Here is a 27,510-nt window from a genome sequence, read left to right as displayed (position 1 = left end):
GCCGAAAATCACCGGTGTGAATTCACCGGCTATTTGCGGCGATCGCCAACATAGGGGGGTCTGATGACCCCCCTGGACATTTGCGCGGGGTGCCTGCTGATCTATATCAGCAGTCACCCTGGTCCGGTCCCCGCAATTCCCAAGGACGTTGTCACGATGCCGGCTGGCAGGTAGTGGATCCTCTGTGCCAGAGAGGGATTGGCGTGGACCGTGCTAGAGGATCGGTTCTAAGTCACTACTGGTTTTCACCAGAGCCCGCCGCAAAGCGGGATGGTCTTGCTGCGGCGGTAGTGACCAGGTCGTATCCCCTAGCAACGGCTCAACCTCTCTGGCTGCTGAAGATAGGCGCGGTACAAGGGAGTAGACAGAAGCAAGGTCGGACGTAGCAGAAGGTCGGGGCAGGCAGCAAGGATCGTAGTCAGGGGCAACGGCAGAAGGTCTGGAATCACAGGCAAGGAACACACAAGGAACGCTTTCTCTGGCACTAGGGCAACAAGATCCGGCGAGGGAGTGAAGGGGAAGTGAGGTGATATAGGGAAGTGCACAGGTGTAAACACTAATTGGAACCACTGCACCAATCAGCGGTGCAGTGGCCCTTTAAATCGCAAAGACCCGGCGCGCGCGCGCCCTAGGGAGCGGGGCCGCGCGCGCCGGGACAGAACTGACGGGGAGCGAGTAAGGTACGGGAGCCGGGGTGCGCATCGCGAGCGGGCGCTACCCGCATCGCGAATCGCATCCCGGCCGGAGGTGGTAACGCAGCGCCCCGGGTCCGTGGAACCGACCGGGGCGCTGCAGTGAGGGAAGTGTAGCGAGCGCTCCGGGGAGGAGCGGGGACCCGGAGCGCTCGGCGTAACAGTACCCCCCCCCTTGGGTCTCCCCCTCTTCTTGGGGCCTGAGAACCTGAGGATCAGACTTTTGTCCAGGATATTGTCCTCAGGTTCCCAGGACCTCTCTTCTGGACCACAACCCTCCCAATCCACTAAAAAAAAAGTTCTTCCCCTGACCTTTTTAGAGGCCAAAATCTCTTTGACAGAGAAGATGTCCGAGGAGCCGGAAACAGGAGTGGGAGGAACAGATTTAGGAGAAAAACGGTTGAGGATGAGAGGTTTAAGAAGAGAGACGTGAAAGGCATTAGGGATACGAAGAGAAGGAGGAAGAAGAAGTTTGTAAGAGACAGGGTTAATTTGACACAGAACTTTAAAAGGACCAAGATAGCGTGGTCCCAACTTATAGCTCGGGACACGGAAACGGACATATTTAGCGGAGAGCCATACCTTGTCTCCAGGGGAAAAAATGGGAGGAGCTCTTCTTTTCTTATCTGCGAATCTCTTCATGCGAGAAGAAGCCTGTAAGAGAGAATTTTGGGTCTCTTTCCATATGGTGGAAAGATCACGAGAAATTTCATCCACAGCGGGCAGACCAGAGGGCAAGGGGGTAGGGAGGGGGGGAAGAGGGTGACGGCCGTACACCACGAAAAACGGAGATTTGGAGGAAGATTCAGAGATTCTGAAATTATACGAGAATTCGGCCCAAGGTAGAAGATCTGCCCAGTCATCCTGGCGGGAGGAAACAAAATGTCGTAAATAGTCACCCAAGATCTGGTTAATTCTCTCTACTTGTCCATTGGATTGAGGATGGTATGCAGAAGAAAAATTTAATTTAATCTTGAGTTGTTTACAGAGAGCCCTCCAGAATTTAGACACAAATTGGACGCCTCTATCCGAGACGATCTGTGTAGGCAACCCGTGAAGACGAAAAATGTGTACAAAAAATTGTTTAGCCAACTGAGGCGCTGAAGGAAGGCCAGGAAGAGGGATGAAATGTGCCATTTTGGAGAATCGATCAACGACCACCCAAATAACAGTGTTGCCATGGGATGGGGGTAAGTCAGTAATAAAATCCATACCAATCAGAGACCAAGGTTGTTCGGGGACAGGTAGAGGATGAAGAAAACCAGCGGGCTTCTGGCGAGGAGTCTTATCCCGGGCACAGATAGTGCAGGCTCGCACAAAGTCCACCACATCAGTCTCTAGAGTCGGCCACCAATAGAAGCGAGAGATGAGTTGCACAGATTTCTTGATGCCCGCATGACCTGCGAGATGGGAGGAGTGACCCCATTTGAGGATCCCAAGGCGTTGGCGTGGAGAAACAAAGGTCTTTCCTGGAGGAGTTTGCCTGATGGAGGCTGGAGAAGTGGAAATCAGGCAGTCAGGAGGAATGATGTGTTGAGGAGAGAGTTCAATTTCAGAGGCATCTGAGGAACGAGAGAGAGCATCGGCCCTAATGTTTTTATCAGCAGGCCGAAAGTGAATTTCAAAATTAAATCGGGCAAAGAACAGAGACCACCTGGCCTGACGAGGATTCAGCCGTTGGGCAGACTGGAGGTAGGAGAGGTTCTTGTGATCGGTGTAAATAATAACTGGAAATCTTGATCCCTCCAGCAGATGCCTCCATTCCTCAAGTGCTAATTTAATGGCTAGAAGCTCTCGATCCCCGATGGAGTAGTTCCTCTCCGCCGGAGAGAAGGTCCTGGAAAAAAAACCACAAGTAACAGCATGCCCGGAAGAGTTTTTTTGTAGAAGGACAGCTCCAGCTCCCACTGAGGAGGCATCAACCTCCAATAGGAAGGGTTTAGATGGGTCAGGTCTGGAGAGCACGGGAGCCGAAGAAAAGGCAGACTTGAGTCGTTTAAAGGCGTCTTCCGCTTGAGGAGGCCAGGACTTGGGATCGGCATTTTTTTTTGTTAAAGCCACAATAGGAGCCACAATGGTAGAAAAATGTGGAATAAATTGCCTGTAATAATTGGCGAACCCCAAAAAACGTTGGATGGCACGGAGTCCGGAGGGGCGTGGCCAATCTAAGACGGCAGAGAGTTTATCTGGGTCCATTTGTAGTCCCTGGCCAGAGACCAAGTATCCTAGAAAAGGAAGAGATTGGCATTCAAACAGACATTTCTCTATTTTGGCATAGAGTTGATTATCACGAAGTCTCTGAAGAACCATACGGACATGCTGGCGGTGTTCTTCTAGATTGGCAGAAAAAATCAGGATATCGTCCAGATATACAACAACACAGGAGTATAGTAGATCACGAAAAATTTCATTAACAAAGTCTTGGAAGACGGCAGGGGCGTTGCATAGACCAAAGGGCATGACCAGATACTCAAAGTGTCCATCTCTGGTGTTAAATGCCGTTTTCCATTCATCCCCCTCTCTGATGCGGATGAGATTATAAGCACCTCTTAAGTCCAGTTTGGTAAAAATATGGGCACCTTGGAGACGATCAAAGAGTTCAGAGATGAGGGGTAGGGGGTAGCGGTTCTTAACCGTGATTTTATTAAGACCGCGGTAGTCAATGCAAGGACGTAGAGAGCCATCTTTTTTGGACACAAAGAAAAATCCGGCTCCGGCAGGAGAGGAGGATTTACGGATAAAGCCCTTTTTTAAATTTTCTTGGACGTATTCAGACATGGCAAGAGTCTCTGGGACGGACAGAGGATAGATTCTGCCCCGGGGTGGAGTAGTGCCCGGGAGGAGGTCAATGGGACAATCATAAGGCCTGTGAGGAGGTAGAGTCTCAGCTTGTTTTTTGCAAAAAACGTCCGCAAAGTCCATATAGGCCTTAGGGAGACCGGTTACATGAGGAAGCACAGGGACACGGCAAGGTTTACTGGGAACCGGTTTTAAGCAGTCCTTGGAACAAGAGGGCCCCCAACTCTTGATCTCCCCAGTGGACCAATCCAGGATTGGGGAATGGAGTTGAAGCCAGGGAAGTCCAAGAAGGATTTCAGAAGTGCAATTGGGGAGGACCAACAGTTCAATCCTCTCGTGATGAGATCCGATGCACATTAGAAGGGGCTCCGTGCGGAAACGTATAGTACAGTCCAATCTTTCATTGTTTACACAATTGATGTAGAGGGGTCTGGCGAGACTGGTCACCGGGATGTTGAACTTGCTGACGAGAGAGGCTAAGATGAAATTTCCTGCAGATCCAGAGTCCAAGAAGGCCACAGCAGAGAAGGAGAAGGCAGAGGCAGACATCCGCACAGGCACAGTAAGACGTGGAGAAGCAGAGTAGACATCAAGGACTGTCTCACCTTTGTGCGGAGTCAGCGGACGTCTTTCCAGGCGGGGAGGACGGATAGGACAATCCTTCAGGAAGTGTTCGGTACTAGCACAGTACAGGCAGAGATTCTCCATGCGGCGTCGTGTCCTCTCTTGGGGTGTCAGGCGAGACCGGTCGACCTGCATAGCCTCCACGGCGGGAGGCACAGGAACAGATTGCAGGGGACCAGAGGAGAGAGGAGCCGGGGAGAAGAAACGCCTCGTGCGAACAGAGTCCATATCCTGGCGGAGCTCCTGACGCCGTTCGGAAAAACGCATGTCAATGCGAGTGGCAAGATGGATGAGTTCATGTAGGTTAGCAGGGATTTCTCGTGCGGCCAGAACATCTTTAATGTTGCTGGATAGGCCTTTTTTAAAGGTCGCGCAGAGTGCCTCATTATTCCAGGATAATTCTGAAGCAAGGGTACGGAACTGTACGGCATACTCGCCAACGGAAGAATTACCCTGGACCAGGTTCAACAGGGCAGTCTCAGCAGAAGAGGCTCGGGCAGGTTCCTCAAAGACACTTCGAATTTCCGAGAAGAAGGAGTGTACAGAGGCAGTGACGGGGTCATTGCGGTCCCAGAGCGGTGTGGCCCAAGCCAGGGCTTTTCCAGACAGCAGGCTGACTACGAAAGCCACCTTAGACCTTTCAGTGGGGAACTGGTCCGACATCATCTCCAAGTGTAATGAACATTGGGAAAGAAAGCCACGGCAAAACTTAGAGTCCCCATCAAATTTATCCGGCAAGGATAGTCGTATTCCAGAAGCGGCCACCCGCTGCGGAGGAGGTACAGGAGCTGGCGGAGGAGATGATTGCTGGAGCTGTGGTAGTAACTGTTGTAGCATAACAGTCAGTTGAGACAGCTGTTGGCCTTGTTGCGCAATCTGTTGTGACTGCTGGGCGACCACCGTGGTGAGGTCAGCGACAACTGGCAGAGGAACTTCAGCGGGATCCATGGCCGGATCTACTGTCACGATGCCGGCTGGCAGGTAGTGGATCCTCTGTGCCAGAGAGGGATTGGCGTGGACCGTGCTAGAGGATCGGTTCTAAGTCACTACTGGTTTTCACCAGAGCCCGCCGCAAAGCGGGATGGTCTTGCTGCGGCGGTAGTGACCAGGTCGTATCCCCTAGCAACGGCTCAACCTCTCTGGCTGCTGAAGATAGGCGCGGTACAAGGGAGTAGACAGAAGCAAGGTCGGACGTAGCAGAAGGTCGGGGCAGGCAGCAAGGATCGTAGTCAGGGGCAACGGCAGAAGGTCTGGAATCACAGGCAAGGAACACACAAGGAACGCTTTCTCTGGCACTAGGGCAACAAGATCCGGCGAGGGAGTGAAGGGGAAGTGAGGTGATATAGGGAAGTGCACAGGTGTAAACACTAATTGGAACCACTGCACCAATCAGCGGTGCAGTGGCCCTTTAAATCGCAAAGACCCGGCGCGCGCGCGCCCTAGGGAGCGGGGCCGCGCGCGCCGGGACAGAACTGACGGGGAGCGAGTAAGGTACGGGAGCCGGGGTGCGCATCGCGAGCGGGCGCTACCCGCATCGCGAATCGCATCCCGGCCGGAGGTGGTAACGCAGCGCCCCGGGTCCGTGGAACCGACCGGGGCGCTGCAGTGAGGGAAGTGTAGCGAGCGCTCCGGGGAGGAGCGGGGACCCGGAGCGCTCGGCGTAACAGACGTACTGGTACGTCATGGGTCCTTAACACCCAGGGTCCCATGATGTAGCGGTACGTCATGGGTCCTGAAAGGGTTAAGTACCAGGGCGCAAGGCCGAACCAATATGCCTGTGGACCCCAACAGGTTAAAGTGTCAGGAAGAAATTTTCCCTAAAAGGAGGATAGGTATATAGGCTTCTGCCTCATGAGATTTAGTTTTTTTGCCTTTGTTTGGCAAATCATAGCAGGCTCAAGTGAATAAAAGTATTTCATTTTTTTATTATGTTATGATTAAACACGATGACCACAATGCTAATTAAACAGGCCACCAAACAGAATTACATGCATACATAATACATCAATGCTGTCTCTTTATAATGCTACCATATAGTGTCTGTCACATCACTTTGGCTGCATTCACATTTCGTTTTTACGTTATGGGTGCCGGATATGGCTGGGGGAGGGGCAAACCGGGCTCTCCCGTACCTCAGCCGGACCAGCGCTGACATCCATTTACTTTAATGAGCTGACCGGAGTCAAACGGTGACTCCGGTCGGCTCATTTTTGACCCATATCCGGTTTTGTGACAGGAACTAAAACCGTAGTATACTACGGTTTTAGGTCCGGTCAGGAAACCACATACGGGTCAAAAATGAGCCGACCGGAGTCATCCGTAATGTAAAAACGAAGTGTGAATTATTATCTCTTCCTCTACCTCTATTATTATCTCTTCCTCTACCCAATGGTCACTAATAATGACATTTTTGGTTCTAGAATTATCACATTTAGGCACAAATACAACTACACAAGGGAAAAGGAACAAGTTATCAATGTGCAAGCATAGCAGTAGTATGTTCTCAGGAATCCTTTTATTACTTCATGACATGCCAGAAAATGAAAATACATAATGAGGATGAGCAGCCTACCAGATAGTGGTTTCCATCAATGATAACTGCTTGTTTTTACAGTGATTCTGCAACATATACAGTGTGTTTATCCTAAAATGGAAAAAAAAAATCCAGAAATCTATATTTTGCTTAATTCTTTAGCAATATATAATTGACTTTACTGAGATATCAGCTGTGCATGATATCCCCCCCCCCCCCCCCCCCACACACATGTTTGTCCTGAGGCAGAACAAACAGTCCCTGTGGTTATGCATTACCGAATGCCAAAAGTTCTGTGGGCCACCATGTGACATCAAATGCCCCTATGGAATCCAGGGGTATGGTAATGCTGCTGGTTGGCAAACACCAGCATAACGTGTGTCCTGGTTCTTACCAGCATCATGCAACATTCTATGTGCCATATATCTGATGTGCTTCGTGGTCTTCCTGCTCTGGAGTGTCTCCTGCTGCAGTCCATGGTCTGTCCACTAGGGTCCGCTTGTGAGCACTGACTGAATCTTATAAAGACAGGTGTGCACTCACTAATGGATCCTCCTCCAATCCCTACCTGGTACTCCCTATATAAACCTGCTCCACCTGTTGCCTGATGTCTCAGCAAGGTTGTGTTTCCTGTATTGCTAAGGTCCCTGAACCCTGTTTTCTAAACCTGAGTTCCTGATCATGTTTGTCTGCTGTACCTAGAACTCTTTAGTCTCAGTTTGCCCTATTCTGCTCGCCAGTCTGGCTGCCACTTGTGGAACCGGGGGTCCACACCCATGGGGCATTACAAGTATTTTCTAGGGTGGTCCAAACATTGGACCTCTAATGAGTGAGAACATGTTAACCTTTTCTGCCCTGGACCATTGCCCCTATCAGAGAATTTACTATTACTATAAAGGCGTATTGAATGGCAATTTTTTTTTGAGCAATGAATAGCCGCACTATGGGGGAGATTTATCAAAACCTGTGCAAAGGAAAAGTTGCCCAGTTGCCCATAGCAACCAATCAGCTCACTTCTTTCCTTTTTCAAAGGCCTTCCTTAAAATATAAGAAGTAAGCTGATCGGTTGCTATGGGCAACTGGACAAGTCTTCCTATGCACAGGTTTTGATAAATCTCCCCCTTTGTGGAAATAATATATCTAAGTCTGCATTCACACTTTACGTTATGGGTGCCGGATCCGGCCGGAACCGGCTGGGGTAGGGGCAAACCGGGCTTTCCCGTACCTCAGCCGGACCAGCGCTAAAATCCATTTGCTTTAACCTCTTAAGGACCCAGGGCGTATGGATACGCCCTCACACCCTGGGCCTTAAGGACCCAGGGCGTATCCATACGCCCTGGCGTTTTCCGGTCCCTGCCGCGAGCCGGGCAGAGATCAGAAGAGGATGCCTGCTGAAATGCTTCAGCAGGCATCCAGGGCAAACGCCGAGGGGGGAGATGCAGGCCCCCCATGTCGGCGATCGCCGCAAATCGCAAGGGAAATCGCCCTTGCGATCTGCGGCAATACCGGGCTGATCGGGTCTCTGGGACCCGACCGCCCGGTAATTTTGCATGATCCCGGTTGTCACAGACAGCCAGGACCATGCTAAAGTATAGGAGCGAGGTGGCAAGCCTGCCACCTCCTCCTATCACCTGCGATCCGTTGGTTAGCTAACCGACCAATCGCAGGGGGGGACGGGGGGGGGGGGGCGGTTACTTCCTCCCGCCCTGCCCGGCCCATGGAAGTCCGGAGAGGACAGGAGGAAGACCGGAGGACGCGGCGGGGGGCGGGGGAGTGCTGGGGCCCGGCCCTGGTACTTAACTTGTCCCTGAAGACCCGGATCCTGGCGATGAAGACGGCGGCGGCGGTGACAGGTGAGTGGATCTTCAGCCGCGGTCGGGCCCTTTACAGCAATGCACGTCGCCGTAAAGCAACATGCATTGCTGTAATGGGACCCTGTATACTACAACTCCCAGCATGCCCAGACAGCCCTTGGCGTCTGGGCATGCTGGGAGTTGCAGTTTTGCAACATCTGGAGGTCCTCTGTTTGGAGACCACTGAGCCCTTCCAGATGTTGCAAAACTACACATCCTCAGCATGCCCTTACTGTCCAGGCATGCTGGGATTTGTAGTTCTGTAACATCTGGCCCTTCAGATGTTGCAGAACTTCAACTTCCAGCATGCCTGGACAATTTTGGCATACTGGGAGTTGTAGTTTTGCAACATCTGGAAGGGCACAGATTGGGAACCACTGTATTAGTGGTCTGTAAACTGTAGTCCTCCAGGTGTTGCAAAACTACAACTCCAAGCATGCTGGGAGTTGTAGTTCTAAAGATGTTGCTGAACTACTACTTCCAGCATGCCTGAGAATGTTTGGGAGTAGTGGTTTTGCAACAACTGGAGGCACACTGGTTGGGAAACATTGTCTGTTTCCTAACTCAGTATTTCCCATCCCATGTGCCTCCAGCTGTTGCAAAACTATAACTACCAGCATGCACTGATAGACTGTGCATGCTGGGAGTTGTAGTTTTGCAACAGCTGGAGGTGCCCCCCCCCCCCCCGTGAATGTACAGGGTACATACACATGGGCAAGGGGCTTACAGTGAGTATCAGGCTTCAAGTTTGCGATGCAGCAAATTTTGCGCGGCAGCTCAAACTTGCAGCAGGAAACTCGCGGTAATCCCCTGCCCATGTGACTGCACCCTAAAAACACTACACTACACTAACACAAAATAAAATAAAAAGTAAAAAACACTACATATACATATACCCCTACACAGCTCCCCTCCCCTCCCCAATAAAAATGAAAAACGTCTGGTACGCCACTGTTTCCAAAATGGAGCCTCCAGCTGTTGCAAAACAACAACTCCCAGTATTGCTGGACAGCCGTTGACTGTCCAAGCATGCTGGGAGTTTTGCAACAGCTGGAGGCACCCTGTTTGGGAATCACTGGCGTAGAACACCCCTATGTCCACCCCTATGCAAATCCCTAATTCAGGCCTCAAATGCGCATGGCACTCTCTCACTTTGGAGCCCTGTCGTATTTCAAGGCAACAGTTTAGGGACACATATGGGGTATCACCGTACTCAGGAGAAATTGCCTAACAAATTTTGGGGGGCTTTTTCTTCTTTCACCCCTTATGAAAAGGTGAAGTTGGGGTCTACACCAGCATGTTAGTGTAAAAAAATAAATTGTTTACACTAACATGCTGGTGTTGCCCTATTCTTTTCATTTTGACAAAAGGTAAAAGGGAAAAAAGCCCCCCAAAATTTGTAATGCAATTTCTCCCAACTACGGAGATACCCCATATGTGGGCGCAAAGTGCTCTGGGGGTGCACAACAAGGCCCAGAAGGGAGAGTGCACCATGTACATTTGAGGTGATTTGCACAGGGGTGGCTGATTGTTACAGCGGTTTTGACAAACGCAAAAAAAAAAAAAAAAAAAAAACATGTGACCCCATTTCGGAAACTACACCCCTCACGGAATGTAATGAGGGGTGCAGTGAGAATTTACACCCCACTGGTGTCTGACACATCTTTGGAACAGTGGGCTGTGCAAATTAAAAATTTTGTACAGCCCACTGTTCCAAAGATCTGACAGACACCAGTGGGGGTAAATGCTCACTGTTACCGTTGTTACGTTCCTCAAGGGGTCTAGTTTCTAAAATGGTATGCCATGTGGGGGTTATTTTGCTGTCCTGGCACCATAGGGGCTTCCTAAATGCGACATGCCCCCCGAGCAAAATTTGTTCTCAAAAAGCCAAATATGACTCCTTCTCTTCTGAGCATTGTAGTTTGCCCATAGTGCACTTCAGGTCAACTTATGGGGTACCTCCATACTCAGAAGAGATGGGGTTTCAAATTTTGGGGGGTATTTTTTGCTATTAACCCTTGCCAAAATGTGAAATTTGGGGGGAAACACACATTTTAGGGACATTTTTTTTTTTTTTTACGTATGCAAAAGTCGTGAAACCCCTGTGGGGTATTAAGGCTCACTTTATTCCTTGTTACGTTCCTCAAGGGGTCTAGTTGCCAAAATGGTATGCCATGTGGGGTTTTGTTTGCTCTCCTGACACCATAGGGGCTTCCTAAATGCGACATGCCCCCGAGCAAAATTTGCTCTCAAAAAGCCAAATATGACTCCTTCTCTTCTGAGCATTGTAGTTCGCCTGTAGTGCACTTCTGGTCAACTTATGGGGTACCTCAATACTCATAAGAGATGGGGTTACAAATTTTGGGGGGTATTTTCTGCTATTAACCCATTAAAATGTGAAATTTGGGGGGAAACACACATTTTAGTGAAATTTAATTTTTTTTACATATGCAAAAGTCGTGAAACACATGTAGGCTCACTTAATTCCTTGTTACGTTGCTCAAAGGGTCTTGTTTCCAAAATGGTATGGCATGTGTTTTTTTTTTTGCTGTTCTGGCACCATAGGGGCTTCCTAAATGCAACATGCCCCCCAAAAACCATTTAAAAAAAACGTACTCTCCAAAATCCCCTTGTCGCTCCTTCGCTTCTGAGCCCTCTACTGCGCCCACCGAACACTTTACATAGACATATGTGGTATGTGCTTACTCGAGAGAAATTGGGCTACAAATATACGTATACATTTTCTCCTTTTACCCCTTGTAAAAATTCAAAAATTGGGTCTACAAGAACATGCGAGTGTAAAAAATGAAGATTGTGAATTTTCTCCTTCACTTTGCTGCTATTCCTGTGAAACACATGAAGGGTTAAAAGGCTGACCGACTATCATTTTGAATACTTTGGGGGGTGCAGTTTTTAAAAGGGGGTCATTTGTGAGGTATTTCTAATATGAAGACCCTTCAAATCCACTTCAAACCTGAACTGATCCCTGAAAAATAGTGAGTTAAGAAATTTTGTGAAAAATTGGAAAATTGCTGCTGAACTTTGAAGCCCTCTGGTGTCTTCCAAAAGTAAAAACTTGTAAATTTTATGATGCAAACATAAAGTAGACATATTGTATATGTGAATAAAAAAAAATATTTTGAATATCCATTTTCCTTACAAGCAGAGAGCTTCAAAGTTCGAAAAATGCAAAACTTTCAAATTTTTCATAAAATTTTGGGATTTTTCACCAAGAAAGGATGCAAGTTACCAAAAAATGTTACCACTATGTTAAAGTAGAATATGTCACGAAAAAACTATCTCAGAATCAGAATGATAACTAAAAGCATTCCAGAGTTATTAATGTTTAAAGTGACAGTGGTCAGATGTTCAAAAAATGGCCGGGTCCTAAGGTGTAAAATGGCTACTTCCTTAAGAGGTTAATGAGCAGACCCGTATCTGGTTTTGTGACCGGTCAGGAAACCACATACGGGTCAAAAATTAGCCAACCAGAGTCATAGGTACAGCAGACAAACAGGATCAGGAACTCAGGTTTAGAAAACAGAGTTCAGAGACCTTAGCAATACAGGAATCACAACCTTGCTGAGGCATCAGGCAACAGGTGGAGCAGGTTTATATAAGGAGTGCTAGGTAGGGATTGGAGGAGGATCCCTTAGTGAGTGCACACCTATCTTTATAAGATTCAGTCAGTGCTCACAAGCGGACCCTAGAGGACAGACCACGAACTGCAGCAGGAGACACTCCAGAGCAGGAAGACCAGGAAGCACATCAGATATATGGCACATAGAATGTTGCATGATGCTGGTAAGAACCAGGACACATGTTATGCTGGTGTTTGCCAACCAGCAGCATTACACTACCCCTGGATTCAATAGGGGCATTTGATGTCACATGGTGGTCCACAGAACTTTTGACATTCGGTAATACATAACCACAAGGACTGTTTGTCCTGCCTCAGGCAAATTCAGATATCATGCACAGCTGATATCTCAGTAAAGTCAATTATATATTGCTAAAGAATTAAGCAAAATATAGATTTCTGGATTTTTTTTTCCATTTTAGGATAGACACACTGTATATGTTGCAGAATCACTGTAAAAGCAAGCAGTTATCATTGATGGAAACCACTATCTGGTAGTCTGCTTATCCTCATTCTGTATTTTCTTTTTCTGGCATGTCATGAAGTAATAAAAGGATTCCTGATTCCCAAGAGAGAACATACTACTGCTATGCTGGCACATTGATAACTCATTCCTTTTCCCTTGTGTAGTTGTATTTGTGCCTAAATGTGATAAAATGTACCAAAAATTTCATTATTAGTGACCATTGGGTAGAGGAAGAGATACAGATACCAGATGACAGCATGTAAGGGGGATGGGGAGGGTAAATGTTTTCTTCCCTTACATTAGACTGAAGGTATGCTACTTTAAAAAAAAAAAAAAAAAAATGTATCCTATGCAGATTTAAAAGTGTTGTGACCCACCAGGTAGTGTGGATGTTGTAGCAAGTGTGAGCTGGTGCTTGTAGTTCTGGATTTAAAAGTTTTACAGTAGCTTGAGTGATGAGTCTGTCAGAAGAGGTAGGTCGGCACCACTGAGTAGAATTCCAATTACACTGAGCAGATGGGGGGTAATGTGTAGCGGTAAAGCAGATACACGACTTCAGTATTGAGTCAGCGGAGGTGCTAGGATGTTATATAGGGATAGACTTAGTATCAAATGAAGAAGTGAAGCATACAGGAATATCCTGCACTCACCGCTCAGGCGTCAGACTTGAAGCTCCTAAATGGATCAGGTGACCAGGACTGCAGAGATGCGTGGGTGCAGCGAGGCAATAGAGCGCACAAGCATCTCTACATTCCTAGTCCCTGTCTTATCCGGTTTGGAGCTTCAAGTCTTCGAGTCTGACACCTGAGCGGTGAGTGCAGGATATTCCCGTATGCTTCACTTGAGTGATGATGTTTGGGAGCAATTCAGGAGCAGAAAGTGACTTTGTGTTTACATGAACTTAGGGAGCTGGTTTAGCCCTGGAGTATCTTCTTGGAAGGGCATGTTGAGGGTACAGGGTAGCCTTACTGTGGACTCAACATGACTATGAAGGGTGTGCCAAGCCGTTAGCACAACAAAGCTGTTGCAGGACAAGTAAAGTATTGTGGGTCCCTGGAGATGTGCTTCTTAACAACCACAAAGCTATATTCTGCTATATTCAAATGTTTTTACCACCAAGTGTTTGCAACCAACAAGTGCATCATGCCACATAATGTGAACTATAAAGTATATGGTGCCACTGTGTGAGTGTAACCAACAGTCTTCCTCTACTAGTTGTTACGCCTAGTGCTCCGGGTCCCCGCTCCTCCCCGGAGCGCTCACGGCGTCTTTCTCCCTGCAGCTCCCCGGTCAGTCCCGTTGACCGGGAGCGCTGCACTGTCATGGCCGTCGGGGATGCGATTCGCACAGCGGGACGCGCCCGCTCGCGAATCGCATCCCAGGTCACTTACCCGTCCCGGTCCCCTGCTGTCATGTGCTGGCGCGCGCGGCTCCGCTCTCTAGGGCGCGCGTGCGCCAGCTCTCTGAGACTTAAAGGGCCAGTGCACCAATGATTGGTGCCTGGCCCAATTAGCTTAATTGGCTTCCACCTGCTCCCTGGCTATATCTGATCTCCTCCCATGCACTCCCTGGCCGGATCTTGTTGCCTTGTGCCAGTGAAAGCGTTTAGTGTGTCCAAAGCCTGTGTACCTGAACTTCTGCTATCCATCCTGACTACGAACCTTGCCGCCTGCCCCCGACCTTCTGCTACGTCTGACCTTGCCTCTGCCTAGTCCTTCTGTCCCACGCCTTCTCAGCAGTCAGTGAGGTTGAGCCGTTGCTAGTGGATACGACCTGGTTGCTACTGCCGCAGCAAGACCATCCCGCTTTGCGGCGGGCTCTGGTGAAAACCAGTAGCCTCTTAGAACCGGTCCACTAGCACGGTCCACGCCAATCCCTCGCTGACACAGCGGATCCACATCCCGTAAGCCGAATCGTGACAGTAGATCCGGCCATGGATCCCGCTGAGGTGCCGCTGCCAAGTCTCGCTGATCTTCCCACGGTGGTCGCTCAGCAATCGCAGCAGATTGCCCAACAAGGACAGCAGCTGTCGCAGTTGACCGCCATGTTACAGCAACTTCTGCCTCTGCTACAGCAGCAACCATCTCCTCCGCCAGCTCCTGCACCTCCTCCGCAGCGAGTGGCCGCTCCTAACCTACGCTTGTCCCTGCCGGACAAATTTGATGGGGACTCTAAACTCTGCCGTGGATTTTTGTCTCAGTGTTCCCTGCATATGGAGATGTTGTCTGACTTGTTTCCTACAGAACGGTCTAAGGTGGCGTTCGTAGTAAGCCTTCTTTCAGGAAAGGCCTTGTCTTGGGCCACACCGCTCTGGGACCGCAATGATCCTGCCACAGCCACAGTCCAGTCCTTCTTCGCTGAAGTCCGGAGTGTCTTCGAGGAGCCAGCCCGAGCTTCTTCTGCCGAGACTGCCCTGTTGAACCTGGTCCAGGGTAATTCTTCAGTGGGCGAGTACGCCATCCAATTTCGTACTCTTGCTTCCGAGTTATCATGGAATAACGAGGTTCTCTGCGCGACCTTTAAAAAAGGCCTATCCAGTCGCATTAAGGATGTGCTGGCCGCACGAGAGATTCCTGCCAACCTCCAAGAACTCATCCATTTGGCTACCCGCATTGACATGCGTTTTTCTGAGCGACACCAAGAGCTCCGCCAGGAAAAAGACTTAGATCTCTGGGCACCTCTCCCACAGCATCCTTTGCAGTCTACGCCTGGGCCTCCCGCCGAGGAGGCCATGCAAGTGGATCGGTCTCGCCTGACCCAGGAAGAGAGGAATCGCCGTATAGAAGAAAATCTCTGTCTGTACTGTGCCAGTACCGAGCATTTCTTGGTGGATTGCCCTATCCGTCCTCCACGCCTGGGAAACGCACGCACGCACCCAGCTCACGTGGGTGTGGCGTCTCTTGGTTCTAAGTCTGCTTCTCCACGTCTCACGGTGCCCGTGCGGATTTCTCCTACAGCCAACTCCTCCCTCTCAGCCGTGGCCTGCTTGGACTCTGGTGCCTCTGGGAATTTTATTTTGGAGTCCTTTGTGAATAAATTCAGCATCCCGGTGACCCGTCTCGTCAAGCCGCTCTACATCTCCGCGGTCAACGGAGTCAGATTGGATTGCACCGTGCGTTACCGCACAGAACCCCTCCTGATGTCTATTGGACCCCACCACGAAAGGATTGAGCTCTTCGTTCTCCCCAATTGTACCTCTGAGGTCCTCCTCGGTCTGCCATGGCTCCGGCTTCATTCTCCCACCCTTGATTGGACTACCGGGGAGATCAGGAACTGGGACTCTGCCTGCCACAGGAAGTGCCTCTCCCCCCCTCCCAGTCCCGTCAGGCAAGCCTCTGTGCCTCCTCATGGCTCCCGTCCTTGTGTCTCCCTGCCCCGTGCCAAGCTTCACCCTCTGCCCTCCCTCCCCATTCCTACTCCTGCTGTACTGCCTGCCGTTGAGGAAACCCTCCATTCTTTCCCGGTGTCCTCATCCCAGGGGAGGCAGTCACCGGACAAAAAAAAGGGGAGACCTAAGGGGGGGGGGGGTACTGTTACGCCTAGCGCTCCGGGTCCCCGCTCCTCCCCGGAGCGCTCACGGCGTCTTTCTCCCTGCAGCTCCCCGGTCAGTCCCGCTGACCGGGAGCGCTGCACTGTCATGGCCGTCGGGGATGCGATTCGCACAGCGGGACGCGCCCGCTCGCGAATCGCATCCCAGGTCACTTACCCGTCCCGGTCCCCTGCTGTCATGTGCTGGCGCGCGCGGCTCCGCTCTCTAGGGCGCGCGCGCGCGCGCCAGCTCTCTGAGACTTAAAGGGCCAGTGCACCAATGATTGGTGCCTGGCCCAATTAGCTTAATTGGCTTCCACCTGCTCCCTGGCTATATCTGATCTCCTCCCATGCACTCCCTGGCCGGATCTTGTTGCCTTGTGCCAGTGAAAGCGTTTAGTGTGTCCAAAGCCTGTGTACCTGAACTTCTGCTATCCATCCTGACTACAAACCTTGCCGCCTGCCCCCGACCTTCTGCTACGTCTGACCTTGCCTCTGCCTAGTCCTTCTGTCCCACGCCTTCTCAGCAGTCAGTGAGGTTGAGCCGTTGCTAGTGGATACGACCTGGTTGCTACTGCCGCAGCAAGACCATCCCGCTTTGCGGCGGGCTCTGGTGAAAACCAGTAGCCTCTTAGAACCGGTCCACTAGCACGGTCCACGCCAATCCCTCGCTGACACAGCGGATCCACATCCCGTAAGCTGAATCGTGACACTAGTGTTCATCTTTTCCTGCATACATTTATTCAACAACACTTTTGCAGTGACTTAAACTAAATAAAAACTAAAAAATACTAAAAGTATTCTAAATTTTAAAGAATACTAAAAGTATTTCTTTCAAATTTGCATTACACTTTAAAGAAAAAGTGAATTCAGGTAGAAGAAACAGACATGGTCGCACATCTACAATCTTGTATAATGATCTAATTGCTTCTCAGCATAATATCAAAAACTAACAGGTTGTTAGTATACATTTTTTTATCAAAAAGTACAAGCCCACTCGTCACGTCAAGGCCACCTATTTAGAATGGGTCCCTAACGTCCCTAGCATTAAATGGCGTAGCACTGGGCAGCGACCACCACCGCCGCGACACCAGTGCCCACGGGGGGGAACAACCCACTGGCAGAGCGGCCCCAATGCCACTCAAACCAGTCTATGGGCCGCACCTCCCCACAGACACAGCGCTTTTTTGTTTGAACATGTGTCTGCACTCTTCCCCACCCCCTCAGCCCATGCATATATAAGTAGTAGTTAGCTACACATGGGCCATTTCTTTCCTAGCAGCCTCCCAGTCTGACTGGGAGAGCATGGTAAGTGAGCTGTAGCACCCTGTTCACACTGGTGTGGTGCTGTGCGGCGTCTGTTGCTGCCGTGGCGCCGTGTCTGCAGGGAGGTGCGACCAATGGACTGGTTTGAGTGGCATTGGGGCCGCTCTGCCAGTGGGTCGTTCCCCCTGTGGGCACTGGTGTCGCGGCGGTGGTGGTCGCCGCCCAGTGCTACACCATTTTATGCTAGGGACGTTAGGGACCCACTCTAAATAGGTGGCCTTGACGTGGCGAGTGGGCTTTGTACTTTTTGATCAAAACGTATATGCTAACAACCTGTTAGTTTTTGAAATTATGCTGAGAAGAAATTAGATCATTGTGCAAGATTGTAGATGTGCGACCATGTCTGTCTTCTACCTGAATTCACATTGTGTTTTCTATCCCCTCTTTTTTTTTTAACATGTGTCTGCACTCTTCCCCACCCCCTCAGCCCAACCCTATATAAGTAGTAGTTAGCTACACATGGGCCATTTCTTTCCTAGCAGCCTCACAGTCTGACTGGGAGAGCATGGTAAGTGAGCTGTAGCACCCTGTTCACACTGGTGTGGTGCTGTGCGGCGTCTGTTGCTGCCATGGCGCCGTGTCTGCGGGGAGGTGCGACCCATGGACTGGTTTGAGTGGCATTGGGGCCGCTCTGCCAGTGAGTCGTTCCCCCTTTGGGCACTGGTGTCGCGGCAGTGGTGGTCGCCGCCCAGTGCTACACCATTTTATGCTAGGGACGTTAGGGACCCACTCTAAATAGGTGGCCTTGATGTGGCGAGTGGGCTTTGTACTTTTTGATCAAAACATATATACTAACAACCTGTTAGTTTTTGAAATTATGCTGAGAAGCAATTAGATCATTGTGCAAGATTGTAGATGTGCGACCATGTCTGTCTTCTACCTGAATTCACATTGTGTTTTCTATCCCCTCTTTTTTTTTAACATGTGTCTGCACTCTTCCCCACCCCCTCAGCCCAACCCTATATAAGTAGTAGTTAGATACACATGGGCTATTTCTTTCCTAGCAGCCTCCCAGTCTGACTGGGAGAGCATGGTAAGTGAGCTGTAGCACCCTGTTCACACTGGTGTGGTGCTGTGCGGCGTCTGTTGCTGCCGTGGCGCCGTGTCTGTGGGGAGGTGCGACCCATGGACTGGTTTGAGTGGCATTGGGGCCGCTCTGCCAGTGGGTCGGTCCCCCTGTGGGCACTGGTGTCGCGGCGGTGGTGATTGCCGCCCAGTGCTACACCATTTTATGCTAGGGACGTTAGGGACCCACTCTAAATAGGTGGCCTTGACGTGGCGAGTGGGCTTTGTACTTTTTAATCAAAACGTTTATACTAACAACCTGTTAGTTTTTGAAATTATGCTGAGAAGCAATTAGATCATTGTGCAAGATTGTAGATGTGCGACCATGTCTGTTTCCTACCTGAATTCACACTTTAACCCCTTAAGGACCAAGGACGTATCGGTACGTCCTTGGTCCTGTTCTCCTGATATAACGCGGGGTTACACGGTAACCCCGCATCATATCATGGCGGGCCTGGCGACATAGTGAAGCCGGGACCTGCCACTAATAGCGCGCAGCGCCGATCTAAAACCGAAAGTGAAAGCTGCCGGTTAACTCAGTGGGCTGTTCGGGATAGCCGCGGCGAAATCGCGGCATCCTGAACAGCTTACAGGACAGCGGGAGGGCCCCTACCTGCCTCCTCGCTGTCCGATCGCCGAATGACTGAGCAGTCATGCGGCAGAATCGTTGATCACTGGTTTCCTATGAGAAACCAGTGATCAATGATGAAGATCAGTGTGTGCAGTGTTATAGGTCTCTATGGGACCTATAACACTGCAAAAAAAAAAAGTGGAAAAAAAAGTGAATAAAGATCATTTAACTCCTCCCCTATTAAAAGTTTGAATCACCCCCCTTTTCCCATAAAAAAAAACACAGTGTAAATAAAAATAAAAATAAACATATATGGTATCACCGCGTGCGGAAATGTCCGAATTATAAAAATACATAATTAATTAAACCGCTCGGTCAATGGCGTGCGCGCAAAAAAATTCCAAAGTCCAAAATAGTGCATTTTTGGTCACTTTTTAGATCAATAAGTCCTATCAATGCAAAAATGGTACCATTAAAAACTTCAGATCACTGCGCAAAAAATGAGCCCTCATACCGCCCCATTCACGGAAAAATAAAAAAGTTATAGGGGTCAGAAGATGACAATTTTAAACGTATTAATTTTCCTGCATGTAGTTATGATTTTTTCCAGAAGTCCGACAAAATCAAACCTATATAAGTAGGGTATCATTTTAATTGTATGGACATACAGCATAAAGATAAGGTGTCATTTTTACCGAAAAATGTACTACGTAGAAACGGAAGCCCCCAAAATTGACAAAACGGTGTTTTTTTTTACATTTTGTCGCACAATGATTTTTTTTTCTGTTTCACTGTAGATTTTTGGGCAAAATGACTGGCGTCATTACAAAGTAGAATTGGTGGCGCAAAAAATAAGCCATCATATGGATTTTTAGGTGCAAAATTGAAAGAGTTATGATTTTTTGAAAGGCAAGGAGCAAAAAACGAAAATGCAAAAACGGAAAAGCCCCCGGTCCTTAAGAGGTTAAAGAAACATTTCAGTTTTTATTTGACCATGTCTACTTTAGATTTAGTCAACTAAAATCTTAGACAGTCAAGTAAAACTAGACTAAAATTTACACAATGCAAATGACTAAAATGTGATAAAACTCAATGAAAATTAGCTGTCAAAATTAACACTATTTCGTGCCTGCAAGAACATTTACAAGAGTACAGTTCATGTCAGCGTATTTGCAGGCTGGATTCACCTCATTGGATACCTTATAATCATATCGTCAGAAAATGCACAAAATTATGGCATGTAAAGTGAGAAAGTACCCACAGCTGGCCATTGAATTTGTGTCATATCCTGGCTTAATACAATTCAAGTAAAGCTTTTTTCACTGTGTTCTATTGGCATTGTACACTATGGACAAGCTCTCCATGTTCAACGAAAGTGCACCGGCGAGGGTGAGCAGAACCTAATTATAAGCGATTAGTCCTGGTGACTTGGAAGCAAACTGATATTTTCATTTTCAATTAACCTGTGCCATCCCATAATAATGAATCGGCATGTCTGTGCATTTTGCAGAGATGTTTTTCTAATATTTGCATGTGATTTTAATCTACACTGCATATGTTCAATATCATGATGTGCTCAATATATAAACACAGAGCTCAGAATACACCAGGCCTGACACCCACTTGCATGTAACTGCCATAAATTTATGGGTTGTAATATACCACCATCTACTGCAGTCCTGTATATAAATATTTTATTACTCCTATAAAAAGTTGCAGATATTTGTGTAAGACATAATTCTAAGCTCCGCATTCATAGAACATATTAATCATAGATTAAGAAATATGCAGACACCTCTAAAGCATGTTTTGGATGCAGTGACATCTGCTTAGTATAAGAAATGTGGATTCGGTTAGGCAGCTAATGCGCATGCAAGAAGCTTAATTTTTACATGTTAATAGTCTTTACAGGCTCAGGTAGCACTTGGAAGTTGGAATGTATGAACCTCTGCATCAATCGCACAATATACTTTATTGAATTGGGTACAGAAACATTGACATTTTTGGAACGTATGCCTGATATCATCATAACCTGATAATGCTGCATTTTAAGCTACAGTATAATATATAAAGGGCCAGTGTTAGGGCTGGGTAAACAGGGCAGTTGACTGGGGCCCCCATCCTTCAGAGGGCCCCCTGCAGCTTCCCTGATACACATGGGTCCAGAAAGTGCATCGGCAGTAGCCTGCAGCATTTGGGAGTGCACCTCCATAGGGCAGTGTGTGCTGTCGGTCCGCTGCTCCTTTATGAACCCCCCTTCCACTCCCCTTCCCCCGACCCCTCTCCTCACCGGGATGTCTTCCGTCTTCCTGCTGCTGCTGGTGTAATACAGCTGAGCAGTCGAGACGAAGAGGACAGGAGGTAGTAAACAGCACCATGAAGCTCACAGCCCTGCCTCCACAGCTGCTACATGATATGGCCTCCTAGCCCACTGCACACAGCTAGTTTTCTAAAAGAAAATGTAAGTGTATTCCTATGTAGTGTGTAGTGTGTATTCCATGTATTGTGTATAAGTGTGCAATGTGCAAATTGTAAATTGCAAATCCCCGTGGGCAGTTCAATTTGACCTGTTCACACGGGCGGAGGAATGTGACGTGAAGGCGCTAATGTACCCTCAACCAAGGGAGAACCTTTCGGAAAGCGAAAGAAGGGAACTGAAATGGCTTAGTTCTCGGACTGATTTACGGGTTATGAAGGCTGATAAAGGAGGTAGTATCGTTCTTATGTCTACTGAGTCATATGACACAGTTGACAGGGTCACCTATAAGCGCCTCAGTGGTAATCCTACCGCCCGTACTATGGGCCAGCTCCTTACCTTCTTAAGGCTAAAATGTGAAATAGGTCAAATTACATAGACCACAGCAGAGAGATTAATCTCGCGAAGTCCTTGTTTTCCTAGATGGTACTTTTTGCCTAAGGTGCACAAGTCGCAGAGCCGACTCCCTGGACACCCTATAGTGGCAGGGGTCGGCTCTGCGATTGAATACCTTTCACAATACAGTGAATGGCTTCTTAAGCCCTTATTGCCATCTACACCCTCTTATGTTAAAGACACTGGGGATTTGCTGACACACCTAGACGGTTTCCATTGGCAAAACACCTACCACCTTACTTCTATTGATGTAGAGAGCCTGCACACCCGCATCCCTCATGATTCAGGTGTACAGGCTATCTGTGAGATTCTGACTGAGACAGACAAGGCTGACAAATTCATTAATTTTGTAACAGAATCCCTTTTTTTCCTCCTCACCCACAATGAGTTTAAAGATGGGGGACACTTGGTATAGGCAGGAGACCGGGACTGCTATGGGCACCCTGGTCTCTAGTACCTATGCAAATCTGTTCCTCTCGGTTTTCGAGCACCGTTATATTTTTTCTCCAACTAACCCCTTTGTGAGAAATATCAAGACTTTTCTTACGTATGTTAATGACATCATAATTATTTGCGAAGTTTCGGAAGCCGAGTTTTGCAGTTTTGTCTCCTACCTCAATGAGATCAACCGTGAGAATATATTGTTTACTCCCATATTTGGGGATTCTGAACTTAGTTTTTTGGATGTCAATTTGAAAGTAATTGACGGTACACTAACCACTCAGGGGTATCACAAAAATATTGCCCGCAATTCCCTACTCCATTTTAACAGTTCACACCCCATTCATGTAAAACACAGTATCCCCTACTCCCAATTTTTACAGTTGAGAAAAATCAATAGCGATGACATTATTTTTTTGACACGGGCTACTGATTTAAAAAGACGTCTCCTCGAACGACAATATCTAGGCAGAACCAGAAACACAGAAGATTTATTTTTTCTCTAGCAGAACCAGAAACACAGAAGATTTATTTTTTCTCTAGCCAATTCAAATGAGAACAACATAGTGGTGAATACAATCCGCAAAAACTGGTACATTCTGGAATCAGACCCTGATCGTAAAGAAGTTGCCTGTAATTCTTCTTTAATTGCTTACAGAAAAAAAATCGCACTCTTGGTGATGTGTTTAGAAGATCAGCCATCCGAAACCAGATTGTGCCAGCAAGCGGATGTGACTGGCTCACTTGCACCACACCTAAGGAAAATTGTTCCTTTTGTCCCCAGTTCTTGCCCACTAAGAGAATTCAGCTAGGTGGTCATAGTCATGAAATTAGAGATTTGACAACTTGCCGTACATCATATCTTGTATATGTCATTTTATGCCCCTGCAGGTTTTTCTACATGGGCAAGACTATCCGACCCCTCCACGTCAGATTTCGTGAGCACGTTCACTGTATTAGAACAGGAGCGGGTGCTCCTAGATTGATTGCCCATGTAAGAGAAACGCATGCAGTAGATCCTAATACCCTAAGATTCGCCAGCCTTGAGAGAGTTAAGTCTTTCCCAGGAGGTGGCGATCGGCATACTGTATTACTACGCAGGGAGGCACATTGGATCTTGAAACTAAAAGCCACTGGAGCTCTAGGTTTAAAAGATAGAGTCGAGTTGATACCTTTCTTGTAGGTTTCCCTGCATATGTCGTATGTTAATATTGTTACCAGCTTCTGATATATATGCATTTCTATGTTTTGGATAACCCCTTCTCTGTTAAACTTTTGTCACATGATTTATATGTCACGTGTTTTTGTTTTAGTCACATGTACACATTACTTTTGACCTTTGATGATGACGCCGCTGTTCGTGCTGCCTTTTTATGACGTCACGTTACGAGCGAAAGTTGCATACTGGCTTGAGGAAGCGATGTAAAAGCGTGAAACAGTCTGTTCTGGTTGTGCTCCCCACCTCCACCTTTGCACCCACCTGCCACTATTGCAATGCCTGAATAAAGCCATGTTGAACGGTAAGTGCTGTCCTGTCTTCTGTTTTAGTTTGTGCATTATACTATATTGGACATTTGCACCACCTCTATGAATGGCAACTTGGGTGTTACTATCGTATTCCTCCGCTATTCTGATCCATATAGCCTTAGTCCTGTATGTGCGGACCACCCTTTTCTCCCTAGCTTATGCCTGTATACTGTATTGTTAATAAACATGTACAGTGTGTTTATGTGTGAATATTTATATGAGCATGTTTATTGTTTATGTTGTATTTTCAAATTGTATTTTTAATAACCCCTTAAGGACTCAGGGCTTTTCCATTTTTGCACTTCTGTTTTTTCCTTACATTTAAAAAATCATAATTCTTAAAATGTTGTACCTAAAAATCCATATGATGGCTAATTTTTTGCACCACCAATTCTACTTTGCAATGACATCGGTCATTTTACCCCAAAAAATCTACGGCGAAATGGGAAAAAAAATCATTGTGCGACAAAATTGAAGAAAAATGACATTTTGTAACTTTTGAGGGTAGTAAATTTTTCGGTAAAAATTACACCTTCTCTTTATTCCATATGTCCATATGATTAAAACCTACTTAGATAGGTTTGATTTTGTCATACTTTTGGAAATATCATAACTACATGCACTAAAATTAATATGTTTCAAATTTTCCTCTTCTGACCCCTATAACTTTTTATTTTTCCACGTACGGGGCAGTATGATGGCTAATTTTTGTGCCGTGATCTGAAGTTTTTAGCTGTACCATTTTTGTATTGATCGGACTTTTCAATAATTTTTTCATGATATAAAAAGTGAACAAAAATATTTTGAACTTTAGAATTTTTTTGCGCGTACGCCATTGACCGTGCGGTTTAATTAACAATATATTTTTTTAATTCAGACATTTCTGCACGTGGCAATATCACATATGTTTATTTTTATTTACAGGTTTTTTTAATGGGAAAAGGGGGGTGATTCAAACTTTTATTAGGGGAGGTGTTAAATGATCTTTATTCACTTTTTTTTCACTTTTTTTTTTTTGTTGCAGTCTCCATAGGGACGCATAACACTGCACACACTGATCTTTTACATTGATCAGTGGTTTCTCATAAGAAACCACTGATCAATGATTCTGCCGCTTGACTGTTCATGCCTGGATCTCAGGCATTGAGCAGTAATTCGTCGATCGGACAGCGAGGAGGCAGGTAGGGATCCTCCGGCTGTCATGTAAGCTGTTTGGGATGCCGTGATTTCGCCGCAGCGATCCCGAGCAGCTCCCTGAGCTTCACTTTAGACACGGCGTTCAACAGAGGAAGTTGTATAGTTCTTTTCTGTCTGACCACAGTGCTCTCTGCTGACACCTTTGTAAGGAACTGTCCAGACAGAAATGAAATTCAAAAAGAAAAGAACTTCCTCTGGAGCATACAGCAGCTGATTAGTACTGGAAGGATTACATTTTTTAAATAAAAGTCATTTACAAATCTGTTTAACTTTCTGGCACCAGTTGATTGTCAGCTCATCATCTCTGCCCCTACCTGCAATATTCTGGCGTTTGCAAACTACCTACAAACACTACTGTATAGGGTTTTACCTGTAGCCAGTCATCTATTTTCCCATGCCCAAGGCAAATACACATGAAATGATGGCTGTATAAAGTGTCAGCCATCCGCCTGTTTGTGTGAGATGCCAAACAAATAAATTACAAATATCTTAGCAAAAGGCGACTAAATGTCCCAAAAAAAAACTATCTGGACAGAAAATAGTTTGCCAATGAATTTCTACTAAACATTTATTATTGAATGAGCAATCATAACAATGCTCCCAACAAAACGCAAGCTGGTGCAGTGGTGTATTCTATCACTATGTGCAAAGCAGAAAAAAGTCCAATGCACTTTCTACACAAGCAATGAGGCATGCAAATTCACAAATACACACATTTACACAATCAGCTCGGAGAACAATCATTGATGTTTCTAATACATCCATATAAAATAAAATAAAAAACTCTAATCCTCTTATGAACATTTATTACATCCAACCGTCACATTATTTACATGCTGTTCATGCTTTTTATTCCATACATACATACATACATACATGTCATGTGTTGCCCTCTAGTGTACAGACCACAGCCAACGAACAGCCCCCCAAAAAAACACAATGGGGGAGGTTTGTCAAAATCTGTCCAGAGGAAAAATTGATGAGTTGCCCATAGCAAGTTAGCAACCAATCCAATTGCTTCTTAAATTTTTGAATAGGCTTCTAAAAAAAAGAAAGAAGCGATCTGATTGGTTGCTATGGGCAACTCAGCAAATTTTCTTCTTGACAGATTTTGATAACTCTCCCCCAATGTGTATCAGCGCGCTTTGGTTGCGGTCAGCAGCAATTAATCATCATTTTGTTTTGTTATTTTATGCACAAGTGTTGAAAAATTATTTAAAATTGATCACACTGGGTAAATTGTACAATATCAGGCTAAAAGCTGAAATTTCTAGCAGTAATTTAGAAACATTAAGTATTTTACTATATATAATACATTTAAAATAATGTATATGCATTTTACTGTTCCCTTAGTGATGTGCACTTAGTGAATATGAAGATATGTAGCTGCAAGGTCAATATTATTAAAACGTAACACAATGACATGAGATGCTGTCAAAAAAGACATTGCTTTTAACGGACCCTGGGTCATAGTTAAAAAGAATGCAGCTGTCTTTTACTTATCTATGAGATCCTAGCTTTATTGTTAACTGAAGCAGCAGAAGCAGAGTCATTGTTCTCTCTGCACAGGAATAATATCTCCATAGTAGAAAGCTCTTTTCAGAATGACTAGTACTATGGTTGAGGAAACAGGTGAACAACTAAAGCATTGTGCATTTCCTGTAAATACAACTTTACATTACAACCTGTGAAGTCAAGTTCTTATAAAAAATTTAAAAAAAGTTCACAAACAAATAAAAATTCTTTATACACAGGCAACCTTACTGGTTTAATAGATATTTCAGATTATTTGAACCCTGTAGTGTCACATCAGGTAGGGAGCAGAGCAGACATGAACTCACCCCAACCACTGGCCCAACTTGCTAGGTCAATCTGCTCTAAATGTCAGTCCTTAACTGGGTGACAGTCTCTACACTTAGCTAAATGCACAGAGCATCAAGGAAGGTGGAACAGACCAGGCCAGCAACACATGGGCAGAAAGTAGGGATGTCCTGATACTAGTATTAGTATCTGGGCCGATACCAGGGATTTGCATGGTATCGGGGACTCGTTTAATGTCCCCGATGCCTGGTGCAGTGCTCCGCTGCCCCGTTCTTCCGTCCTCATCACGGCTGCTGCCCCGTTCTCCTGTCTGCATCAAGGCATTCCATGGAGGAGCATGTGACATATACGTCACTCCACCTCCTCCACTGCGCCCAGTGTAACGCTATGGAGGAAGCAGTGACGTGTATGTCACATGCTCCTCCATAGGACGCCATGATGCAGACGGCAAAACGGGGCAGAAACCGTCATGAGGATGGGAGAACAAAGCAGCGGTGTGGCAACACTAGACAGGTGCAAGTGAGCAACTACAAGGGTGGGGGCTGCTGTCTGCAA

The 27,510-nt window shown here is 46.9% G+C and overlaps 1 protein-coding gene and 1 long non-coding RNA gene across 3 annotated transcripts in view; one reads left to right on the top strand and one right to left on the bottom strand.

Annotated features, from left to right (window-relative positions):
• LOC130291064 (uncharacterized) overlaps positions 1-23,923 on the top strand; it is a 95,229-nt gene extending 71,306 nt beyond the window's left edge. Inside the window, exon 4 of the long non-coding RNA XR_008847783.1 lies at positions 23,724-23,923. This is a non-coding gene — a long non-coding RNA (uncharacterized LOC130291064). The remainder of the gene's footprint in view (positions 1-23,723) is intronic.
• The window catches only part of LOC130291062 (relaxin receptor 1-like), a 434,221-nt gene that overhangs the window by 268,541 nt on the left and 138,170 nt on the right, over positions 1-27,510 (bottom strand). The gene's annotated exons all lie outside the window — the stretch shown is intronic.

The sequence above is a fragment of the Hyla sarda genome, chromosome 9 (assembly GCF_029499605.1).
Source record: "Hyla sarda isolate aHylSar1 chromosome 9, aHylSar1.hap1, whole genome shotgun sequence".
In the NCBI taxonomy this organism is placed as follows: Eukaryota; Metazoa; Chordata; class Amphibia; order Anura; family Hylidae; genus Hyla; species Hyla sarda.
The sequence above is the reverse complement of the archived record's forward strand: the minus strand, read 5'-3'. Positions and strand labels throughout refer to the sequence as shown.